Source organism: Ambystoma mexicanum, chromosome 14 (genome assembly GCF_040938575.1).
Source record: "Ambystoma mexicanum isolate Mex_15411 chromosome 14, UKY_AmexF1_1, whole genome shotgun sequence".
In the NCBI taxonomy this organism is placed as follows: Eukaryota; Metazoa; Chordata; class Amphibia; order Caudata; family Ambystomatidae; genus Ambystoma; species Ambystoma mexicanum.
This window is the reverse complement of record NC_090940.1, coordinates 648,942,606-648,968,464: the sequence shown is the minus strand read 5'-3', so window position 1 is coordinate 648,968,464 and position 25,859 is coordinate 648,942,606. Positions and strand designations below refer to the sequence as shown.

The 25,859-nt window shown below is 48.2% G+C and overlaps 1 long non-coding RNA gene across 1 annotated transcript in view; it reads left to right on the top strand.

Moving 5' to 3' along the window:
* The window catches only part of LOC138527107 (uncharacterized), a 172,641-nt gene extending 153,398 nt beyond the window's left edge, over nucleotides 1-19,243 (top strand). The window contains exons 2-3 of the long non-coding RNA XR_011283813.1: nucleotides 8,382-8,443; nucleotides 19,147-19,243. This is a non-coding gene — a long non-coding RNA (uncharacterized lncRNA). The remainder of the gene's footprint in view (nucleotides 1-8,381; nucleotides 8,444-19,146) is intronic.
* The last annotated feature ends 6,616 nt before the right edge of the window (nucleotides 19,244-25,859 follow it).

The window sequence follows — 25,859 nt, the reverse complement described above, 5'->3', positions numbered from 1 at the left end:
GAATGGGGAAGGTCTGGGCTCGGGTTTCGCTGAAGGAGGAATTACCAGGCCCTCCAAACTCCGAATGGCCCGGTAATTCCCCATTCAGGGAACCCGGACCCAGACCCGATTTTAGAGGCAGCCATGGCGCCAATAGCACCATGGCTACCTCCAAAGTCGTAATGAGGCCCACTGTCTATTTATGTCAAATGTGTCGAGCTGCCTCTGGCCTGTGCCTTCAAAGCACTTTGAAGCTGCAGCTAAGAATGGCTTCTCAATTCAGTTACAGTCTTGGGATTACGTCGGGAGGATGACTCCCCTTCTCCAGATGTCACAATGTTCACCAATATTGAAGATTGCAAATGATAATGGGTTCTATCCAGGCTTAACCCATTGTTCTGGTGAAATAGAGTCTGAGCTGATTTACCCAACAGGAGGATGGCTTCCTTCTCCTGGTATCCCAAGCGGTTTACACAGTTCCTATGAGTTCCTGCAACTTCTTCCAAGCTCTCCTCCAAGTACTTGGATTGCAAACCTTAGAGTCACCAGAGCCAGGGAGGTTGCCCCCAAGGCTTTCCACGCTGTTATTAGTTCTCTCTTGGTCAGTCTTGCTTTTCAGACAACCACTGAATTGAGGGAGTTCACTCCCGATGTACTCGTCCTTATACACACTGTAACGAGGGAGTTCACTCCCGATGTACTCGTCCTTATACACACTGTAACGAGGGAGATTACTCCCAATGCACTCGTCCTTATACACACTGTGATGAGGGAGATTACTCCCAATGCTCGTCCTTATACACACTGTAATGAGGGAGATTACTCCCGATGCACTCTTCCTTATAAACACTGTGATGAGGGAGATTACTCCCAATGCACTCGTCCTTATACACACTGTAACGAGGGAGATTACTCCCGATGCACTCTTCCTTATAAACACTGTGATGAGGGAGATTACTCCCGATGCTCGTCTTTATACACACTGTAACGAGGGAGATTACTCCCGATGCACTCTTCCTTATACACACTGCGATGAGGGAGATTACTCCCGATGCTCGTCCTTATAAACACTGCGACGAGGGAGATTACTACCGATGCACTCTTCCTTATAAACACTGTGATGAGGGAGATTACTCCCAATGCTCGTCCTTATAAACACTGTGATGAGGGAGATTACTCCTGATGCACTCTTCCTTATACACACTGTAACGAGGGAGATTACTCCCGATGCACTCTTCCTTATACACACTGCGATGAGGGAGATTACTCCCGATGCTCGTCCTTATAAACACTGCGACGAGGGAGATTACTACCGATGCACTCTTCCTTATAAACACTGTGATGAGGGAGATTACTCCCAATGCTCGTCCTTATAAACACTGTGATGAGGGAGATTACTCCTGATGCACTCTTCCTTATACACACTGTAACGAGGGAGATTACTCCCGATGCACTCTTCCTTATACACACTGTGACGAGAGAGATTACTCCCAATGCACTCGTCCTTATACACACTGTAACGAGGGAGATTACTCCCGATGCACTCTTCCTTATACACACTGTGATGAGGGAGATTACTCCCAATGCACTCGTCCTTATACACACTGTAACGAGGGAGATTACTCCCGATGCACTCTTCCTTATACACACTGCGATGAGGGAGATTACTCCCGATGCACTCTTCCTTATACACACTGTGATGAGGGAGATTACTCCCAATGCACTCGTCCTTATACACACTGTAACGAGGGAGATTACTCCCGATGCACTCTTCCTTATACACACTGTGATGAGGGAGATTACTCCCAATGCACTCGTCCTTATACACACTGTAACGAGGGAGATTACTCCCGATGCACTCTTCCTTATACACACTGCGATGAGGGAGATTACTACCGATGCACTCTTCCTTATACACACTGTGATGAGGGAGATTACTCCCAATGCACTTGTCCTTATACACACTGTAACGAGGGAGATTACTCCCGATGCACTCTTCCTTATAAACACTGCGATGAGGGAGATTACTACCGATGCACTCTTCCTTATAAACACTGTGATGAGGGAGATTACTCCCAATGCACTTGTCCTTATACACACTGTAACGAGGGAGATTACTCCCGATGCACTCTTCCTTATAAACACTGTGATGAGGGAGATTACTCCCAATGCTCGTCCTTATAAACACTGTGACGAGGGAGATTACTCCTGATGAACTCTTCCTTATACACACTGCGATGAGGGAGATTACTACCGATGCACTCTTCCTTATACACACTGCGATGAGGGAGATTACTCCCAATGCTCGTCCTTATAAACACTGTGACGAGGGAGATTACTCCTGATGCACTCTTCCTTATACACACTGCGATGAGGGAGATTACTACCGATGCACTCTTCCTTATACACACTGCGATGAGGGAGATTACTCCCAATGCTCGTCCTTATAAACACTGTGACGAGGGAGATTACTCCCGTTGCACTCTTCCTTATACACACTGTGATGAGGGAGATTACTACCGATGCACTCTTCCTTATACACACTGCGATGAGGGAGATTACTACCGATGCACTCTTCCTTATAAACACTGTGATGAGGGAGATTACTCCCAATGCACTCGTCCTTATACACACTGTAACGAGGGAGATTACTCCCGATGCACTCTTCCTTATAAACACTGTGATGAGGGAGATTACTCCCAATGCTCGTCCTTATAAACACTGTGATGAGGGAGATTACTCCTGATGCACTCTTCCTTATACACACTGCGATGAGGGAGATTACTACCGATGCACTCTTCCTTATAAACACTGTGATGAGGGAGATTACTCCCAATGCACTCGTCCTTATACACACTGTAACGAGGGAGATTACTCCCGATGCACTCTTCCTTATAAACACTGTGATGAGGGAGATTACTCCCAATGCTCATCCTTATAAACACAGCGATGAGGGAGATTACTACCGATGCACTCTTCCTTATACACACTGCGATGAGGGAGATTACTCCCAATGCTCGTCCTTATAAACACTGTGACGAGGGAGATTACTCCTGATGCACTCTTCCTTATACACACTGCGATGAGGGAGATTACTACCGATGCACTCTTCCTTATACACACTGCGATGAGGGAGATTACTCCCAATGCTCGTCCTTATAAACACTGTGACGAGGGAGATTACTCCCGATGCACTCTTCCTTATACACACTGCGATGAGGGAGATTACTACCGATGCACTCTTCCTTATACACACTGCGATGAGGGAGATTACTACCGATGCACTCTTCCTTATAAACACTGTGATGAGGGAGATTATTCCCAATGCACTCGTCCTTATACACACTGTAACGAGGGAGATTACTCCCGATGCACTCTTCCATATAAACACTGTGATGAGGGAGATTACTCCCAATGCTCGTCCTTATAAACACTGTGACGAGGGAGATTACTCCTGATGCACTCTTCCTTATACACACTGCGATGAGGGAGATTACTACCGATGCACTCTTCCTTATACACACTGCGATGAGGGAGATTACTCCCAATGCTCGTCCTTATAAACACTGTGACGAGGGAGATTACTCCTGATGCACTCTTCCTTATACACACTGCGATGAGGGAGATTACTACCGATGCACTCTTCCTTATACACACTGCGATGAGGGAGATTACTCCCAATGCTCGTCCTTATAAACACTGTGACGAGGGAGATTACTCCTGATGCACTCTTCCTTATAAACACTGTGATGAGGGAGATTACTCCCGATGCACTCTTGCTTGTAAATACTGGGATGAGGAAGATTACTCCTGATGCACTCTTCAGAGTCAGTAGCTTCAGGATGGCTACTGTGACGAGGGAGAATACTCCTGATGCACTCTTCAAGGCCAGTAGACTTAAGGTGGCTACTGTGACAAGGGAGATTACTCCCGATGCACTCTTGCTTGTAAATACTGGGATGAGGAAGATTACTCCTGATGCACTCTTCAGAGTCAGTAGCTTCAGGATGGCTACTGTGACGAGGGAGAATACTCCTGATGCACTCTTCAAGGCCAGTAGACTTAAGGTGGCTACTGTGACAAGGGAGATTACTCACAATGCACTCTTCAATCTTCCCCAAGCCACTACTGGGTCTCCCGTGGCCCCTGTTGCCTTTTCCTTGGAGCAACAACGTTGGTGGTTCTTCCTGGGGTCTTGGATAGATTTGGCCACTCTGCTTGGTCGTCCATTCTTCCCTGTTCTCCGCTCCCCACTGCTCTGCACTGGTCCTTTGGGTTACTTGGTCTTTGGTTCTGGCACAGTTGTCAGACAGAACGTTCCACTCAGCGAGGTCATGCTATTGAAGACCTTCTTCCAGCTGTTGGTTGCCTCGACACTCCTGCCTTCTTCTGAGCGCTCCTCCAACATGGACTCAGTGTCCTCTCTGTCAAGGATCGACCTCTGCAGCTTGTCTCTCCACTCCCAGGTTTGAACTTCCTAGGGTTTCCAGCGTCCAAGCCCGCTACTCTCCTTAGGAGTCCTTTCTCTCTTTATATTCTGAAGCTGATTCCCTCCACAGCGGACTGTCCAAGTTTCTCTCTGGTTTCCATGGGGTGATCTTCATGTATCCTGCGGGGCCTCCTCTTCTCAGTGCTGTCTAGCTTTGATGAGGGACTTTGTAATCGGCACTTGAGGAAAAGGTCTGCAAGTGCCATTGTCTTTTCCTGGTCATATTATAGTCAGTCTCTAAACGAGTACAGGAGGGAGCATCACAACACGTGTCAGTCGCCCTCTTATGGAGTTGCATCATGGAACTTTAGTCAGCATCCCCATGAGTGAAATCCCTTCCAGTGAGGTCCTCCCGCTTTTTACCACCCGTAGATGGAATATTTGGTAACAGCCTCACCTTCCTAGCCTCACAGGGAGGCACAGGGAGAAGTGATGTGATCCCACGATTGCCTGCCTCAGGAGAAAGTGCACAGCTGCCTGGGGTCTTTCCAGACACCTGCAGAAATATTCATACACAGCACACATGTTTCTATGCTTTATTCCCACCCCTGAAAGGTGTGAAATCAGCATCACAAATGATGGGGCCTCCAATGCACAGCTGCACCTCATTAATGCAGGACTAAACCCCGCCGTCCACAATGCAGCGTCCAATATATATTTCTAGTTGTCTGGCGTGTGTCCGTCACTTAAATCCGCACGCAAGGATTGGCTGCGAGGAACTTGCCGTCGCATCCCAGCCACCCTCCTGCACGAACGCCCCATCTGTGGAGCAAGGGCGATCAGCATGTGTATCTGATGGTCGGAGGTTGAACCTGGCTGTGAAGCGACAGAGCGCTGTGCCACGAGGGATAAAGTGACAGGGCGCAGTAAGAAGGAGAGACTATTAAGGGGACACTTGGAAGGACATGGAGAGGGGGATCCAGAAGGTTGCGGGCACTGGCAGAGGGACAGGTGGACCCAGTCTTCATTCGTCTGTTGGTGGATAGGCAGCTGTTCCCCTGCTCAAGCTATAATCCTCACAATCTCATCTTCTGCCTTGTTGAGGCCTTGGCTCTACGTCAGCCATTGTCTACTTTGCCGCTTTCCTTTGTGAGACAGGAAGGAAAGTGTGTTCCCTTTTAATTCCCAGAGAAGAACCTCATAGTGGGAAGTCACTAAACTTAAATGTGGGAGTGGGTGGAACCTACAATGATATTTTATGAGAATTCGAGATGAACATAACCGCCTTTAGCACTCAAGGGGTTTTAAACTACTCTCCAAATTTGTCCTGCTTGGTTGGGCGCCACTTTCCCCCTGAAGACCCCAAAGCAGGCGAGCCAGTGGGAAGGTGTGCAATGCTTTATTGTGCAGGAACAGCACAGGCACCAAAAACATGTCTGGCAACGAAAGACACTCTTTAAAAGGCAGCACAAAACTGTGCGCAAATGTTATGTTAAAGGATTTATATACCGAACACTATCACCATCTGTGTGGTCCCTCGGTGCTCTGGTGGATCTGTAAAGTAAGGGGTGTAAGTTAGTAGGACTCAGCGGGACAAAGAAGCAAGAGAGCTGTGATGTTCTGCTGGCAGCTTCAGTTCGGTTTACACTGTTTGTTGATGGTAGGTGTGAATTTTCAGTTGGTAGCCATCGTGTGCTGTTGTGCGAGTCCGTGTGGTTTGTTTCATTGTTGCAGTGTAGTGAACGGAGCACGGCTTGTTGTGCTGTAGAGGTATGCTTGTGTTTAGTTCAGAGTTTGAGAGGTGTATACAGAGGGATGAGGTTGGTTAGTGGTGATATCGTATCGTACCCCTCAAATGTGGCCGCCTGCGGCACATATCCCTTACAATGTCGTACATTGTGGTGTGCTTCAATTCCCACTTCTATTTTCTGTGCAAGGGTGTGGGTCGTTGACAGGGCCGTGTACAGATTAATGGATGGCCCCATCACTTTACCCCCTGGCCCATCCCGTTGTGCAGCAACCATCGCCCCCATGGGTTTCTCGCGGAGGGTGCACCTCTTCCCTGCACCCTTGAGCTCCCTGTGCCCCTTGGTCCATCTCTTCGGTTACCATTCTCTCCCATTAATTTTAATGTCCTACATGTGTGGTTCAATTACGTCGGTCCCATCTCTCTCCTTTGATTCTGGTAGGGCCCCTATATTGGAAAGGTTGCACGTGGGTCTCCCTCCCATTCAGAGGCCTCCCTAATTCCCTGTATATCGATGTGGTCTGTCCTAGACCCAGTCTTTTCCAGTTGTGTGTTTATTCCTTGGTTCGTGGGTGTTGCTGATACGTTTTTGGCCCGTTCTGAGCCAGGTTTTTAGTAGTTTTCTGAATTTTTAGATGGTCCTTCATTCTTCGTATTTGTCTGGTGAGGGAGTGCCAAAGTTAAACGGTTAGGCAGGAGAAAACTGAACCACTGACTTTTTCCTTGTGTATGGTTTAGGTTCTAGGAGGATGACGTCACTGGATCTGAGTGTTCTGCTCGGCTGGTAAATGGTGATTTTCTTTTGTGTGAATTCTGCTCCTAGTCTGTGGATTGCTCTGTGTGTTATGCACATTGTTTTGAAGGTAATACATTTTTTGACTGGCAGCCAGTAGAGCATCTTTAGCGCTGGAGTGATGTGGTCCCTTCCTGAGAGTCTGGCCGCTGCGTTCTTTATACATTGCAGTTTCTTCAGTAAGTAATCCGGCATTCCAAGGTATAGGCTGTTGGTGTAGTCTATCCTGGACATGATGCGGGAGATGATGTCCATTGCTTTGTGCGTGCGAGGTATAAGCTGTTGGCGTAGTCTATCCTGGACATGATGAGTGCGATGATGGCCAGTGTTTTGTGCCTGCGAGGTATAGGCTGTTGGCGTAGTATATCCCGGAAATGTTGAGAGAGATGATGTCCAGTGCTTTGTGCGTGCGAGGTATAGGCTGTTGGCGTAGTCTATCCCGGACATGATGAGGGAGATGATGGCCAGTGTTTTGTGCGTGCAAGGTATAGCTGTTGGCGTAGTCTATCCTGGACATGATGAGTGAGATGATGGCCAGTGTTTTGTGCGTGAACGAGAGGAATGGTAGAATTGTTTTGATCGTGTGTAGATGGAAGAAGCATTTCTTGATTATCGCGTTTACTTGTGGTTCAAGGTTTAGACCGTCGTCCATTAGGATTCCAAGGTTTTTGATATTTTGGATGGCGTGGGTGCTGTTCCTAGTTCTGTGGGCCAGGGGATGTACTGGTTGCTTCCTTGGTTTTTGGATATAGGAATGATTTCCGTCTTGCCCAGTTTGACTTTGAGGCTGTTCGTGTTCACCTGTCCAGAGAGCTCTGTGAGACAGTCTTTTGAGCATCTTATAAACTCTGCTATTGGGCTTGATCATAAATGCTTACATTCTCTCTAATGCTCACTTTTATAACCCACTTACAAGTAGCAAATGGGGAACACATACTTTCTAGAAAACAGCAGTGATAAAGCACGGTAATCCACTGTTTTATAATTGCCAGTGTTGAGGTTGCCAAAACCATGGTTCATTTTCCCAATTTGATTTGACTGAAAACAAATATAAGGCAGAATATTGCGAGAAATTATGACTATAGGACTTGGGAATTATGCACTATGATTTTTCAGAACTACTGAAAAGAAACTATACACTTTTAGATCATTTTCTGCACACATTGGGACGTAACTGCGATGGAAATGTGATTGTAAAAGTTATAAAGGAGGGTGCAATCCGTTGGCTGTCTATGGGTTGGGGGTAAACCCCCAGGGAATTATTGTGCAATATCTTGTGCTATCAATATTCTGGCCAGATGAAAATTCACCACAATTATGATCAACCAATTGTCAGCCCTGCATTGCAAATGAATGTGTATCGATTGCAGCCAGCATTTTAACCCGTGCCAGAACCAGTGAGAAGTTGAACTTTGTCTTGTGTTTTTCCGCAGCAGGTTCATGCCGGCCGCTGAAGCCGGAGGACCCGGACAGCGACTTCGAGGAAGATGACACGGTGAGTCCTAACATTCAAGTGAAGTTTGGTTCTATGGACAGGGGGCGTTTCTATCCACGCTGTGTGTTGTGTTATTGTGTCATGCAGCATGTTCCTTGCCATTTGCATTGTGTTTTTTTTATTGAGGGAACGAGAAATAACAAGTTATGGTTTGATATATGTTTTGCTTGAATACAGCATTGATGATACAGGCATGTACAAGGATGTTATGTAAATTTAAATGCTAACATATGCACAAACATGAATACAAATAGTTAAAAAAAATATCTTAACATGACGATAAAGATAGCCAAAAGAATAATCCACACTCAAAAAGAATGTGGCGCGATCTGTCAATTTCCAGGAAAGCAATTTCAATAAATGGTCTGTTAAATGTTGTGAGTAACAGTGTCAGAGAAGTGGGCATAGGTGAGGTTACCCATAGCTTAGGGGCCAATGGCTGGAAGAAACACAAAGGAGACGCAGCAAATGGGCGCTGGCAAGACAGCCTAGCCTGAGTAGATGGGCGCTGGCAAGACAGTCTAACCAGAGTAGATGGGCACTAGCAAGACAGTCTAACCAGAGTAGAAGGGCACTAGCAAGACAGTCTAACCAGAGTAGAAGGGCGCTGGCAAGACAGCCTAACCTGAGTAGATGGGCGCTGGCAAGACAGCCTAACCTGAGTAGATGGGCGCTGGCAGGACAGCCTAGCCTGAGTAGATGGGCGCTGGCAAGACAGCCTAACCAGAGTAGATGGGCGCTGGCAAGACAGTCTAACCAGAGTAGATAGGCACTAGCAAGACAGTCTAACCAGAGTAGAAGGGCGCTGGCAAGACAGCCTAACCGGAGTAGATGGGCGCTGGCAGGACAGCCTAACACGAGTAGATCGGCGCTGGCAAGACAGCCTACCCTGAGTAGATGGGCGCTGGCAAGACAGCCTAACCTGAGTAGATGGGCGCTGGCAGGACAGCCTAACCCGAGTAGATGGGTGCTGGCAAGACAGCCTAACCTGAGTAGATGGGTACTGGCAAAACAGCTTAACCTGAGGAGATGGGCGCTGGCAAGACAGCCTAGCCTGAGTAGGTGGGCGCTGGCAGGACAGCCTAACATGAGTAGATGGGCGCTGGCAAGACAGCCTACCCTGAGTAGATGGGCGCTGGCAAGACAGCCTTCCCTGAGTAGGTGGGCGCTAGCAAGACAGCCGAACCTGAGGAGATGGGCGCAGGCAAGACAGCCTAACCTGAGTAGATGGGGGCGCAGGCAAGACAGCCTAGCCTAAGTAGATGGGCGCTGGACAGACAGCCTAACCAGAGTGGATGGGCGCTGGCAAGACAGCCTAACCTGAGTAGATGGGCGCTAGCAAGACAGCCTAACCTGAGTAGATGGCACTGGCAAGACAGCCTAACCTGAGTAGATGGGTGCTGACAAGACAGCCTAACCTGAGTAGATGGGCGCTGGCAAGACAGCCTAACCTGAGTAGATGGGCGCAGGCAAGACAGCCTAGCCTGAGTAGATGGATGCTGGCAAGACAGCCTAACCAGGGTAAATGGGCGCTGGCAAGACAGCCTAACCTGAGTAGATGGGCGCTGGCAAGACAGCCTAACCTGAGTAGATGGGCGCAGGCAAGACAGCCTAGCCTGAGTAGATGGGCGCTGGCAAGACAGCCTAACCAGGGTAAATGGGCGCTGGCAAGACAGCCTAACCTGAGGGGATGGGTGTTGGCAAGACAGCCTAACCTGAGGAGATGGATGCTGGCAAGACAGCCTAACCTGAGTAGATGGGGCACAGGGAAGACAGCCTAAGCTGAGTAGATGGGCGCTGCCAAGACAACCCACCATGAGTAGATGGGCGCTGGCAAGACAGCCTAACCTGAGTAGATGGGCGTTGACAAGACAGCCTAACCTGAGTAGATGGGCACTGGCAGGACAGCCTAACTTGAGTAGATGGGCGCTGGCAAGACAGCCTAACCTGAGGAGATGGGCGCTGGCAAGACAGCCTAACCTGAGTAGATGGGCGCTGGCAGGACAGCCTAACATGAGTAGATGGGTGCTGGCTAGACAGCTTATCCTGAGTAGATGGGCGCTGGCAAGACAGCCTAACCTGAGTACATGGGCGCTGGCAAGACAGCCTAACCTGAGTATATGGGCGCTGGCAAGACAGCCTAACCTGAATAGATGGGCACTGCCAGGACAGCCTAACTTGAGTAGATGGGTGCTGGCAAGACAGCCTTACCTGAGTAGAAGGGCGCTGGCAAGCCAGCCTAACCTGAGGAGATGGGCGCTGGCAAGACAGCCTAGCCTGAGTAGATGGGTGCCTCCAAGACAGCCTAGCCTGAGTAGATTGGTGCTGGCAAGACAGCCTAACCTGAGTAGATGGGTGCTGGCAAGACAGCCTAATCTGAGTAGATGGGCGCTGGCAAGACAGCCTAGGCTTAGTAGATGGGCGCTGGCAAGACCATCTAATCTGAGTAGAAGGGCGCTGACCAGACAGCCTAGCCTTAGTAGATGGGGGCTGGCAAGACCATATAACCTGAGTAGATGGCGCTGGCAAGACAGCCTAACCTGAGTAGATGGGCGCTGGCAAGGCAGCCTCGCCTTAGTAGATGGGCGCTGGCAAGACCATCTAACCTGAGTAGATGGGCGCTGGCAAGACAGCCTAACCTTAGTAGATGGGCACTGGCAAGACCATCTAACCTGAGTAGATGGTTGCTGGCCAGACAGCCTAGCCTTAGTAGATGGGCGCTGGCAAGACCATCTAACCTGAGTAGATGGGCGCTGGCAGGACAGCCTAACCTGAGTAGATGGGCGCTGGCAGGACAGCCTAACCTGAGTAGATGGGCGCTGGCAAGACAGCCTACCCTGAGTAGATGGGCGCTGGCTAGACAGCCTAGCCTGAGTAGATGGGCGCTGGCAAGACCGTCTAACCTGAGTAGATGGGCGCTGGCAGGACAGCCTACCCCGAGTAGATGGGCGCTGGCTAGACAGCCTACCCTGAGTAGATGGGCGCTGGCTAGACAGCCTAGCCTGAGTAGGTGGCGGGCAAGGCACGAATGAGCCAGACGATGATCAGATATCAATAACATTCACACCTCTAGGCAATAGGAAGCCTAGCAAGGCGGGCCAGATATGGGGACCGCACCCCACAGAAGTGCTGTGTCCAGCAGCCAGCTCCACTCTTCCTCTCTTTCCATCACAGGAAGGGGCCTGCCTACACTCGTGCCGGCCTCTGGTGGTCCGGTGTTTGGGGTGCTCAAGGAATCCAGATAGATACGGTGGGCACAGTACCCATGAACCACACACATCTGAATGGCTTAAAAGAGTTCTCACTCCACCTTCCCTTCCTACTCCTTGCTCCAGGCCTGTGAGTTTAAGTGCTCCGGGGAGGTTTTCTGGGGGGGCTGTTGTCTTCCTGGACCGCGGCCCTTTGGTGTCCTCAGCCGCCTGTCTCAGAGTGCAGCGCTGCCTGCGGGAGAGTGGAGCGCCACTTGTGGGAGAGTACAGGTAGATAGGAAACTGAAGGGAGGAACACTGTGTGGCACATCCAAAGGGTACACATGGTAGACCGCCCAGCCTCTGGGCCTGAGGTGCTGCAGCTTAAACGTCCTCTAATCATTGTGTCCAGACAGCCTTGCGCTGGGCTGCTTTCTTTTGTCTTGCATTGTCCTGCCAGGAGAATTGGACTTTACACAGCATCCAATGACCTGCCTTAACTTAACATTACATATGTACAAACTCTGATAAATTCCACCAAATGCTACTATCAGTGCCCAGGCCAGCGTAGAATAATAGACAGGACACACAAGAGGAGAGTGGGCAGCGGGCACGGGTCGCCAGAGTCTACCGCAACAACAATCATCACATCACACCTTTGCCCAAATGTATTTGTGTTGTTACAACGGGCTTCTACCATTCAGCCAATTTAAGTATAAGTACCTTTTTTTTAAATGTCCACAAAGTTTATTTTTTCCATTCAAACGTCCCTTTCTCATGCCAGCTCAGAAGTATCACTTCTGCCTTCTTTGGTTCTGATATGATATGACACCAGTGTTTCTTGCATAAGGACCACTTTCTCAAACCCTCCTCCTTTTCCATGCTATTGATGTCCTTATGAAACATTCCTTTAAGCCCTAAGAATCCAGGTCCAGAATCTATCATCTCAAACTACGATCACCACAGGGTCAGCCCAGACCAGCGTGTGCTCAACTCAACATACAGAACTCCAGAGCTCCCCTATTAGCAATCGCATAACCTGTCACAAGTCCAGAACATGTATGTGTAGGGCACAGAGTCTGTCACTGCCCCTGACTCTGCATGTGTGCATGAGGTTGGAGGCCAGAGCTTAGCTGTATGAGAATCCATGTTTGGGCACGAGTCGAGCAGAAGGTTTTTCTTTAAGCTCTGATATTAAGGATGTTCCAATACTTTTGGACATGATGGTCCTTTGCGCCCCAGTGATGGGTGACAAAATCACACAGGGTCCTACCGACCCGTCTTGATAATAGACATGTGGCTGGGATCAAAACCGACCAACATGTATCCGCCCAGCTTTCAAAGGGTTAATCTGCAAAACATAAACCAAGGGTACATAATACAGAAGATGGGGGGTGGTTTTATATTGTGAGCTGGAATAATCAGCAGTCGCTGCACCTAGCTCGAAGACCTTGAAGTATATGATCTTTCATTGTGCTACGAGTGAGGTCCACCAAGATTGGTGCATCTCCCTCCTTAGCAAACGCGGGAAAGTTGGAATTGCTAAAGCCTATGTTATCCATGGAAGGGTCCTTAAAGCTGTAGCAAATGCCTGGGACTAATGCAATGGGTGACTTCAGAACACTGGGCAGGGCTGGTGGAAACCGCTTCCACGCCATGTGATTCCATGGAGTTCATGGACTATGCTTGAAGTAAAGTCAATCTGCTGGAGTTGGCCTTTGCACAGGCAAACTCAAAGCGATCCTTCCATGAATCAGTACCAGGACATGAAATGCTCCCGAAGTCGCGCTTTCCCGCGGCGATGTTCTAGTGGAGTCCAATGTGTCCGGGATGATAGACTCTCCTCCTTCATCGTCTATGATTTACTCAACTAACAGGCACAGGAGAACGGTTGAGTACTGTCAGAGATCACATCAATTCACTACATAGTAAGTGGAAGGGGTCAGAAGCGCGAGTCGGACACAAAGGTGACATGTTTTTGGGTAGAGACTTTTAGTAAAAAATAAAAGGTTTGAAAAAAGGTCTCTCTATCTCAATGCCTACGAGGGTTTTCCCTACTTCATACAAGGGTTTTCCCGACATCAAAGGAAACTGGTGAAATTGCCAGGCAGTCCGAAACTTTAAGGTTAGTCACTGTTGTGTCCGGAAACTCTACTACCGACAACTAATACTCTTAGATAAATGTGCAAGGAATGTCTTTTCTCCAAATCTAAAGTGTTCATAGTATTTTCACTAAACAGAAAGATTCTTAGCTTCACTGGTATTTAAATAATAAAGAAAGTCATGTTCCAAAACACCATGTTCCAAGGCTAGGGCGGTACTCCTTTCCACCAGGTTTCTTAGTCCCCTTTTAGTACTGTACAGTATGTGAAGGGTTGTCGCTTGAGCTCCCTCTTTACATCCTGCCACCTTAAGGTCTTCGTATAAAAGTGGGGGATTCTCTTTATTGGTCTTAGAGTCATAGGCCCTCATTACGACCCTGGCGGAGATCGTGGTGCAAAATGCACCATGGAGCACGGCGGAAAGCTGCCGATACCGCCATGGGGGTTGGCGGATTTTCCGCCCCATTCCGACCTTGGCGGGGCGGTAAATCCCCATTCCCCATTTTACCCTTCCCCATTCCCATTTTTGCCCCATAGGGTATAATGGGAGTGGGGAAGGCGTTAATTACGCCACCGTAAAGTACGGTGGCGTAATTAACAACAAGGTCCCGTAGCGCCATGGATTTCTCCGCCCGGAAAAACCAGGCGGAAAAAGGCTCCATGGCGCTACGGGAACTCGTAGTAGGGCGGACGGGTCCGCCGCGAATACCGCTGGCGTAAACCCACTCCGCCAGGGTCGTAATGAGGGCCATAGACTTCCTGGTTTTTGGTTTCTTGTATGGGTGGAGCCCAGACTACCAAAAGGTGGTTTGGTTTCTCCTCTTGCCAAACCAGGGCTTTTCTTGTATAAGGTGTTGGCTGTCTCTTTTGCTGCATGAGCCTTTTAATATTATACTTTGGCTTTCCATCATGAAGTACTGGACTCTCTTTTAATGTTCTGTTTTTACTTCTCATGCAGGTGCAGGTCCAAGACTCGCCCTACTCTGTTATAAACGCTTAGCTTAGTCTTAGGCACAGGTCCTCGACTCGTACAACAGCATTGTCTCCTTGGCTCATTCTTCTGCCAAGTATGCAACTCCTCCCAGGTTTGCTTAAGGGCCGCACATCCTCTTTTACGCTGCGGGTCCTCGACTCCCACATCACTGTTGTATTTCCTTGGTTCACTCTCCTGCCAAGTAAACAACTCTCTCGGGTTCTCTTTGGGATTCCAGACCCTCTCTTTGAAGTTCACTTAATCAGCCCCATGCCGCCTGGACATCGTGCAGCTCCTGGGCAATGCACGTACCTGTCTCTCCTTCCGAGGTCAGTGCAGGTGCTCTCCGAGCTTCTGCTGCTTCTCTGGAAGCTCTGGTCGCGTTCAGGTCTTTTGTTGCCGTCGGCAGCGGTTCGTTTGGCGTCTGCTCCTTCCCAGCTGGGTGCCCTTTCTGCATGATTGCTCGCCTGTGCAATAGAAGTCTGGAGGTTTCCCGCGGCAGCCGCGTGAAGAGTCCTGGCGTCGGGGACCTCTCTCGTGTTCTTCTCCTCTGTGCTCGGCTTCCCAGGGGTTAGCCCTTGTCTCGCTCTCCGCTCCCCAGCTTGCCACTGCAGCTAAGTCTGAATGCCTTCGAAACTCCTTTGAAGGATAATTATAATACATTGAGCCAATCACCAGTCTTGGAAGACTAGACCGCTCATTCTGCTTCTCAAACATAATCTTTGTAATCACAGTCCTCCTCTTCGTCTCAGTCCTAGCCTCAAAGCTATGTGGCTGATATCTGGGAGTCATTGGATTCTCATAGATGTCTGCTAAGCCAGGTGGAGTACATTGGCAATAAAACATGTCAGTTCTATCTGAACAGGTATAGAGAAATGTATAGAGGAAGAAGGTGTAGGATTCATTACATCAGATAGACTTTGCGTTTTGTGGAGTTGTTTGTATGGAATACACTTTATTTTTTATTTATTTTATTTTTATTTTATTGCTTTTTTTATAACGCGCTTAATACCTGAGATTCGAACCTCTGTTGTTCTGCATAGCCTTGCTTCCAACACCAGCACGTTTCCCCTGTGCTATCCTCCCTTCACAGAGGCAATAAAACATGTCAGTTCTGTCTAAGCAGGAATACGAATGATTTAAAGAGGGGAGAAGGAGTGGGGTCTGTTACATTAGTTAGACACTGTCTTCTCTGGTATTGTTTGTCCCCAATCTCAGTGAGGAATTCTTTTGCCACAAAATCCTTCCCTTTTGTGTTACCCACAGGAGAAGCACTGTCCTGTGAACGTACTGCCCTATCGCCCAGAAAAAGGGGTCCTCTAGGGGAGATTGGGCAGCATTCACAGATTCCTCACAGAAGGCTGAAGGCTGGGCGTACCAGTGGATATTCAAGAGACCTTCCGGGACAGGAGAGCTGGCTGCATATAACACTGCCTAGAGATACCTGTTGATCACTCTAATAGGCGTGCATTTCACACGTTTGTACAAAAGGTCCACATCACAGTAGACACTAGTCCATTTTTAGATGTTTTCAATATAGCTCCTCGAGCAGAGGAAACATTTCAGAACTAGATGATGCACTTTGCTCCATCAGAAAAAATTAGTACTTCAAAATGAAGAATGCAAAGTCCAATATTTGTTCTCCTTTGATGCCACTATATTTCTCGTTTCTGCTCTTGTCCTCTCTCGTCTGGCCTATTGCTCCGCCTTATTCGTTGGTCTTCCTGCATCTGAGTGAGCTACTCTTCGCTCAATCTTTAGTTTATCGGATCGTATTCTTTTCTGTCTCTCTGCTCTTTCTTCCATATCCCATGGACTTAACTCTCTTTCCTGTCTTCCTTCGAATCTCATCCCCTCTTTCACTTTGTTTCCATAATTTTCAAATGTTTACATGGCTTGACTCTGCTCCACCTATCGCCCTTGGTTTCTATGTATGTCCCATCTTGGACGTTAACTTCTCAAACCGAATTCCTGCTAGTAGTTCCCAAAACACGTTCTCCTAAATCTCGATTCGGCTCCTTTTCACTAATCAAGCACTGGAATTCCGTGCCTCATTCTCGTCTGAAAACTCATATGTTATCTTCTCTTGTCTGAATTAGTTACACCAGAATTTTGTTGCCCTTCCATTTCATTGTACCCCCATTCTTTTCACTTGCAGCACTTTGGCGAAAGTGCTACAGAAATCAATAGTATAGAATACAATACCCCATTTAAGGCAATTCGATTAGACCTAGTCTTCAAACAATTACGCCTTGAGTGGAACAAAGAACACCTAACAACCCCTTTAAGTACGCAGCTATTTGTGTTTGGCTGGATATTTTGCAAAAACCTTAACTTAGCTTATTTTTCCATCACTAAACCAGAACAGAGATGATCAGACATTCATTTGAAATTCCATGCCCTGGATGTGAGAAGAACTTATAAGAAAAAGAAAAGGTCAAATTCTAACAAGGGAACTCAAAGGATAAGGGTTGGCCAACATTAGGGGGAAACTGACAAAGTGAATTTAGCACAGTAGACAATCTGAGTCAATTTACATTGATTGCTCGCCTGGGTTTTGATATAACATTGAATTGTTGAAGCCTTGCTACGAAAGTCAGGAATTTCAAGAGAGCAGGATTTGTTTGTGTTTCTCAAAGGGTTAGCATAGAAGGTGCATGTCTCGCTCACAAGATTCCTGGGAGCTGATGTCGCCAGGCGATGTACAACTGAGCGACATTTATCCATTTGGAGACTACGAGGGATATTCTTTGAATTATTGCTGTAACTGTTTGTACTCAAATTATAAACAACGACTTCGAGACTAGACAGGGATATGTTATTAATTCAACCTAATCAGCAGTATTACTCAAATCAACTACAGGTGTCTTCAATCAGAAATTACTTTTCATGACACAGAAAAAAGAGGGTTTGAAGTAATGATAATGAAAATATGAATTTGTGGCCTTTATTAAAAATGTATTTAGTGAAGGTGAAAAGCCCACATTTCTGAGTGGTTGCCATTCGTCCACTGTTTAAATCCTGCAAGCACAAAAAAAGAGTATTCTATTTAACTCTTTTCTAGAAAAATGATTTTGCTTCTTTTGGTCCATGGGCTTCATTACGAGTATGGAGGTAGCCATGCCGCTTTTAGCGGCGTGACTACCCCCATACCGGGTACCCGGTTCGGGTTCCGCAAAAGGGGACTTACCGGGCCATTCCGACCTTAGAGAGCCAGGTAAATCCCTTTCGCAGGACCCAGACCCGGTACAACCCCATTCCCATATAGAGCTCAATGGGAATGGGGAGGATGCTAACAACGGGCCCGTTAATGATGGCAGCATCCTGGTCTGCTAGCAGCTCCCGCTCTGCATGTCTGGTCTGACCAGGCGTTCCAGAGCGGGACCCGCTGCAGACCTCGTAATAGGGCGGCCCGGAATGAACGGTGCCGGTCCCTTACCGGCACCGCTCATTCCATGGCCGCCTACCTCGTAATGAGGCTCACATGTCTTTCTTTATACACTGTCACCATTAGTCATGATATTTAGTGTCTGTAGATGAGACATCTTCTCCCTTAAAGGGTAAGAGAAGTAATTCTAATTCCTGCTTACCCTATCCATTCACTGCTAGCCAGTACCATGATCTCTCAATCAATATCCCTCTTATCTCAGCATTCAGCCTACATGCTGCCCATGGCCTCCTCCCCGGCAGTAGAAAAGGATGTGTTCAGTAGGATCCATAAATGACCCATGGTGCTTCCCTTGTGCTCTGATTTTCAAATGGGACAGGCCAATCAATGCTAAAAGCTCATGCTTGGGAGTCCTGTGTCATCAAACAAAGCAGCAGGCTAGCCAATTAGAATGCAAGGCTTCCGGGCATATTGTTGCCGCGTGCTGATAGGGTGGACTCGCTACTGAAAAATTGAGAGACGCTCTCATAACATTCATGGGGGCGTTGGGTCTGCTACTTGGCCAGAGGCGACCATCAGGTTATCAAAAAAATAGTTTAGTCAAAAATCCAACACTACTCTTGTACAAAGTCAAAACTTACCACGAGTACACAAACTCACCCTGACGATCAAGTGCCCACTACGTCCGGAGTGTAGGCCATACGTGCCTTTTCCCTCACCCTTCAACAGGGACCCATTCACCGCCCTAAAGATGAAGCAGGGCCGCACTGATCGGTCCGGTGCTTGTTCTCTTTTCCTTATTATTTAATGTTTCTTATTTATTGTCTTATCAATGTATTCAAACTGCCAGGTGCTCACTAACACACATTTTTGGAACATTTAACATAAACGTTTGAGTATGTCAACTTTTCAGTGCTTTTGATTCCCGAATTGTTTTGTATTGTATAAGAACATTCTCCTTCAATAAAGCTTTCTTGGATTAAAGAAATACTTTCCTAGGATATGGAGTCCAGAGCGTACAGTAAACACATCCTTTCATTATGTTTCCACAGGCTAATGATGTAACCCTGGATGACATCAGGCTCCGCCCCCAGGGATCCTCAACCATTTATGAATATTCCACAGACGAGGAATACTTCAAAAAGCAGGCAAGAGCCAAATCCCACGTGACTGTCCATGAATGCAGTCAATTCTGTGTGTTTTCTGGTGGACATGTTCCATCATTTCTTTGCTATGCACAAGGAAGAAAGCTCTGCCCTTGTTTTGTGATGCATAACGAGGAGTGGTGGAGAGGTGTGGGGGGTGCGGGGGGAGGGGGGGCATTTGCATCCCAGTACTCAAAAATGTCTGTGGAAGAAATAAATATATCCCTTTCTTGCACAGGTATTAATCAGATGAAGTTACTGTAACCCTCTCAAATCAGAAACATCTCCAACATTCATGCATTCAAGACGACTCTGAAGCACCATCTCTTCATCGTTGAAAGCCCCCTGAGCCTCCATTGCCTGGCACATTATCGCCTCACTGAGCTCTCCATCCCGGCAGCTGTTTTACTATCACACCCTTGGAAATACTCCCCACCTGTCCCTTTCCTGCCTGTCTTTGTCCTGAGCTCATGCTCCACTTCAGCCGTATCAACAACTGGTTCATTTGCCATTATCCTATTACCTAATAGCTTGTAGTCCGATGCTTGTGTTACTACCTAATTTCATACACCGGAGACGGAATTCAGGCAATGTGATGCACTCCGGTGGACTTTGTGGGGTAGGAAATGTGATGCACTTAGTTGGATTTTATAGGGTAAGAAATGTGATGCACTCCGGTGGATTTTATAGGGTAAGAAATGTGATGCACTTGGGTGGATTTTGTGGGGTAGGAAATGTGATGCACTTAGTTGGATTTTATAGGGTAGGAAATGTGATGCACTTAGGTGGATTTTATAGGGTAGGAAATGCAATGCACTTAGGTGGATTTTCAGGGGGCGGCATGATTCACGGAGACGGAATTCAGAGGTAAGAAATGTGATGCACTTGGGTGGATTTTGTGGGGTAGGAAATGTGATGCACTTAGTTGGATTTTATAGGGTAGGAAATGTGATGCACTTAGGTGGATTTTATAGGGTAGGAAATGCAATGCACTTAGGTGGATTTTCAGGGGGCGGCATGATTCACGGAGACGGAATTCAGAGGTAAGAAATGTGATGCACTTGGGTGGATTTTCACGGGTAGAAAATATGATGAACTTAGATGGATTTTCACGGGAGGAAATGTGATGCACTTAGGTTGATTTTCACGTTAGGAAATGTGATGCACTTAAGTGGATTTTCAGGGGTAGGAATTGTGATGCACTTAGGTGGATTTCAGGGGTAGGAATGTGATGCACTTAGGTGGATTTTCACAGGTAGGAAATGTGATACACTTAGATGGATTATCACAGGAGGAAATGTGATGCACTTAGGTGGATTTCAGGGGTAGGAAATGTGATGCACTTGGGTGGATTTTCACGGGTAGGAAATGTGATGCACTTAGATGGATTATCACAGGAGGAAATGTGATGCACTTAGGTGGATTTTCACAGATAGGAAATGTGATGCACTTAGGTAGATTTTCACGGGTAGGAAATGTGATGCACTTATGTGGATTTTCACGGATTGGAAATGTGATGCACTTAGGTAGATTTCCACGGGTAGGAAATGTGATGCACTTAGGTGGATTTTCACAGGTAGGAAATGTGAAGCACTTAGATGGATTTTCACGGGAGGAAATGTGATGCACTTAGGTGGGTTTTCAGGGGGGCGGTATGACACACGTAGACGGAATTCAGAGGTAAGAACTGTGATGCACTTGGGTTGAGTTTCAGGGGTAGAACATGTGATGCACTTAGATGGGTTTTCAGGATCCTCTCCAACAACCGGTCCTAAAAATTCACTCTTCTGTATTCACCTCTCAAACGCTCAACTTTACCCAACCAGACACTACAGCACCACAATCCGCACAGACGTCAGAACACTGCAACAACAAAACAAACCACGCATAATCTCGCACAACAGCACATGACGGCCAACTTCTGAAAAAATCCCATTTATGCTCAGTGAACCGTGTTTCCGAACTGACGCTGTCAACAGCACATCATAGCTCTTCTCCCGCTCAACCTTACTAACTAGCTAATCTTGCATTACAGGTACGCCTCAGCGCCAAGAGACCACGCAGGTGGCAACCGTGCATGGGGTTTCCCTGGCTACAGTACGCAACTGTCGGTGTGCGCTTTTTGGTCCTGTCCTCAATAAACCAATACAAATTAAGAGAGAAAGACGAGAAATTAACCATCTGTTTAAGAGATGCACAGGTCAAATGAAACATTTAAAAATACAAAGTCGGTTTGGAACCATCTGCAGTGTTACAAAGCACACACCTTCTCAACGCAATCCTTTTCGTGTACATTTTCGTTCATTGGTGGCAATTTAGTGTCACGTTTTGGGTGACAATGATGTTATAGAGAGAATGAGCAAGGGAGAGAATCTATCCATGCCCTGGATGTATTATACTGTAGTGCGCCTCCCCTGACTTGAAAACACTAAAATACACGCAATTGTGCGAGTTTTCTAGGGAGAGGGAGCTTATCTCCATTCCCTTTTTAATTTAAATATTGCTGCAGAGAGCGTCAGGGGGCCTGTGAATAAGAGGAGAACGGCCACTTTAATCAAGCAAGCAAAGGGCAACAATAGCAACAACAAACAATACATAACTCGCACCAACAGCACACGAGGACTCACATCGATTCGATATTCACACCCAATCTCAGTGCACGGTGAAAACCGAACGAAAGCCGCCAACAGCACACGAGGACTCACATCGATCCGATATTCGCATCCAAGCTCAGCGCACGGTGAAAACCGAATGAAAGCCGCCAACAGCACATGAGGACTCACATCGATCCGATATTCACACCCAAGCTCAGTGCACAGTGAAAACCAAACGAAAGCCGCCAACAGCACACGAGGACTCACATCGATCCGATATTCACACCTAAGCTCAGTGCACGGTGAAAACCGAACGAAAGCCGCCAACAGCACACGAGGACTCACATCGATCCGATATTCACACCCAAGCTCAGCGCACAGTGAAAACCGAACGAAAGCCACCAAAAGCACCCCACTTCTCTCACTTTCCTACTCCCTCCTCACCCGACTACCACCCCCCCCGCCTCCTTGCTGTACAGATCCGCCCGAGCGCCTGGGGACCAATTCCATTGGTGACGGTGCACGGTACAAATACCTTTAACAATTAGCATTAACAATAGTTACTCCTGAAACTGCTTTTTCAGGTAGAATAAAATGAGATTTGGGAGAGAACTAAACCAGCAGTACATGTTGCTTCAAATGAGTATTTATTATATGTATTCATTTTAAATTTTCTGGATTACACATTAAACAAATATATTTTAGCAAAAACAAAGCAGTTTTTATAGTACAAAATGAAATGATCCTTTTTAGTCTTTAGTAAATAGAGATAATTCTGCAGTTCGTCTATAACTGGCGCAAGACCAATCAACGAGACTTCTTCCTGAGATGGTTGCGGGATTGCAGACACCAGGAGGCACTTCACACGCAGAGATGCAGGTGTGCAGACGCCTTGCTTCACTAACAGACTTCTTGGCTAGATCCTCCCTTGGCTCGCGAGGTATCTGTTTCGGGGAGTCAGAAGGCGAAGGCCGGTCCAAGGCTGCCACCAGATCATGGCGTCCAGTGGAGGTTGGCGATCTCGCCATTCTCATGCCGCCTCTGGCCAGGAAACGGCAAAGTGCCTTGATGTCTAAGATATTCAACTCAACGGAAAACGAGAGATATTCTGAAAAACGCTGGGGCCCGATTAAGTGGGGTGTGCTAGGTCAGAATCAGGAGACAGAGAAGGAAGCTTCATCTTCGAATATTTTTATTCTTTCTTTAACGTAAAAAGGCCTAACCTTTCCCTGGGCACCAGACTCTAAGGGCCTCATTACACGGATGGCGGTAAGGATTTACCGGTACCGGTAAATCCTTACCGCCTTACTACGAGGTCCCTTTGCGGGATGGGGGATTTAACGCCTGCTTTTTGCAGGCGTTAAAAACCAACCTGCAAAGGGACCCAGGGAGCTAATTACAGTACCGCAATTTGCGGTACCGTAATTAGCGCCTTCCCCATTCCCATTGAGCCCTATGGGCCAAAAATGGGAATGGGGAAGGGCAATGGTGGAAGGGGGATTACCGCCCCGCCAACCTTGGAATGGGGCGGTAATTCCCCTTTCCGCCAAGGCGGTGCCGGTATTTTACCGGCATTAACCATGGTGCTAATAGCGCCATGGCTCACCGCCTACCGTGTAATGAGGCCCAGTGTCCACTCTGAAAAGAAACAAGTAAAAGGGCGCGGGTCAGGATGTCCTACATAAATGAAGTCCTCGGTCCTGAATCCTATTCTGACCTACCCTACCTCTAAAAGGGAAATTACAAATACGACTAAGAGATACTTTGGGACACTGCCCGATGAAAGGAATGGCTGATGGCTTGACCCCAACACCTTTTGTCCCTTTGCCATAGGCCCTTGCCTGTGTTCACTGTTCCAGTTTATATAGAGGTTGTGTAGCGATGAAGTGCCATCCTGCGACTCCAAGGTGCTCTTTCTCAGCTACTCCTTCAATTTTTTTATAATTTATCATTTTTATAAATTATAAATGTGAGACTCATTCAAACAAATGTGTCTCACAGTCCTTCAGCCATTGTGAAAACTTTCGTCTTTCTTGTCCCCCTCCCCCAAATCCTTCCCACTCTGGGGCTACATATCTTCCCATACCCACTCTGGAGTTCTTTCCTCCTTCACCCACTCTGAGGCTATGCTCTTGTCGACTCCACATCTGGGGGCTAGTCTCTTTCTCCCCACTCTGGGGCTTCTTTGCCCTCTCTCCACTCTGGGGGTTCTCTCTGTCTCAGTTCCAATTCTGGGGCTCCTCTGTTCTTCCCCCATACCAGGGTTCCTAGCTCTCTTACTTCCCACTTCTCCCACTCTTTTCTCCCCCTCCGGCTTCTTTTTCTTGCTTGCTTCCCAATGTGAGACGGCTCCTTTCTTTCCCCACTCCGGGGCTCTTTTACCCCATTCTGTGGTTTCTTTCCCTCTTCCTTCCAATCTGGGGCTTATCCATTCTGTCCTCGCTCTGGGTCTCTTCTACCCCCGCCCCCAACTCTGAAGTTCCTCTCTTTCTTGTTCCCCCTCTGGGGCTTCTCTGTTCGAGCCCCATGCTGGGCTTCGCCTCTACCTGTGTCACCTTGCCGCCCTCCTCATGTTCCTCTGAAGCCAGCGTGTACCTGTTCCTAGTGACCAGTGCTCCATGGGAGGGGGGTGTAGTCTCCCTGGCTTTCCTTTGGTCACGGAGCCTCTTACGCGACGCGGCAATTGGACTCCAGGTCCATGATGACACATCTTTCCTGCTTGCTAGACACAGGGCTCTCTACGCTGCTTCTCCGTGGAGTGTTGCCTTGGCCTTCACGGGTGCTATGTTCTCGGGGCCACATCGGATGGTCCCCGTTATTCATCTGGGGCCTGGTTGCACTTGCGTAGTGCACGTCGCCAGCCGGGGCACTGCATCTAGCGTTCCCTCTCTCTTACCGGCCACCGCAATTCTGTGCGCTGCGAGGCAATTGAACTCTGCATGCTTCACAGAATCTCCCTACTCTTTGGCTGCTTCAATGATGCGCCCCCTGTAGGCCGATCCCCTTGTCTCTGCTTTCTTTGATGAGTACTGGGTAAGGTTTGGGTCAGAAATCAAGTCGGCCATTGGTAAAGGGGTCAGAGGATTCTCAAACACCTCAATTCCAACCTAACCCCTAAAGGTGGTAGTGTCTGGGAGGTTGGTATGGGGCCTTAAGCCCCTCCCTGGAGTTTTCTGGTTCCTAAGGGGGAGTCACCTCCAGAGGTATCCCGCTTACCCTGTTCCGTAGGGGGAGTCACCTCCAGAGGTATCCCGCTTACCCTGTTCCGTAGGGGGAGTCACCTCCAGATGTATCCCGCTTACCCTGTTCCGTAGGGGGAGTCACCTCCAGAGGTATCCCGCTTACCCTGTTCCGTAGGGGGAGTCACCTCCAGAGGTATCCCGATTACCCTGTTCCGTAGGGGGAGTCACCTCCAGAGGTATCCTGATTACCCTGTTCCATAGGGGGAGTCACCTCCAGAGGTATCCCGCTTACCCTACTCCGTAGGGGGAGTCACCTCCAGAGGTATCCCGCTTACCCTGTTCCGTAGGGGGAGTCACCTCCAGAGGTATCCCGATTACCCTGTTCCGTAGGGGGAGTCACCTCCAGAGGTATCCCGCTTACCATCTTCCATAGGGGGAGTCACCTCCACAGGTATCCCGCTTACCATGTTCCGTAGGGGAGTCACCTCCAGAGGTCTCCCGCTTACCCTGTTCCATAGTGGGAGTCACCTCCAGAGGTCTTCCGCTTACCCTGTTCCATAGTGGGAGTCACCTCCAGAGGTATCCCACTTACCCTGTTCCATAGGGGGAGTCACCTCCACAGGTATCCCGCTTACCATGTTCCGTCGGGGGAGTCACCTCGGGAGATATCCCGCTTACCCGGTTCCTAAAGGGAGGGTCACCTCCAGAGGTATCCCGCTTAGCCTGTTCCGTAGGGGGTGTGAAGCGCAGTGGGATCACCTCCCTAGTCCCCCTCAGGGAGAAATGACAAACTCCTTGGGTTCGTTGCAATGGATGGAAGTTTCGAGTATGTCGGGCCCTGTGG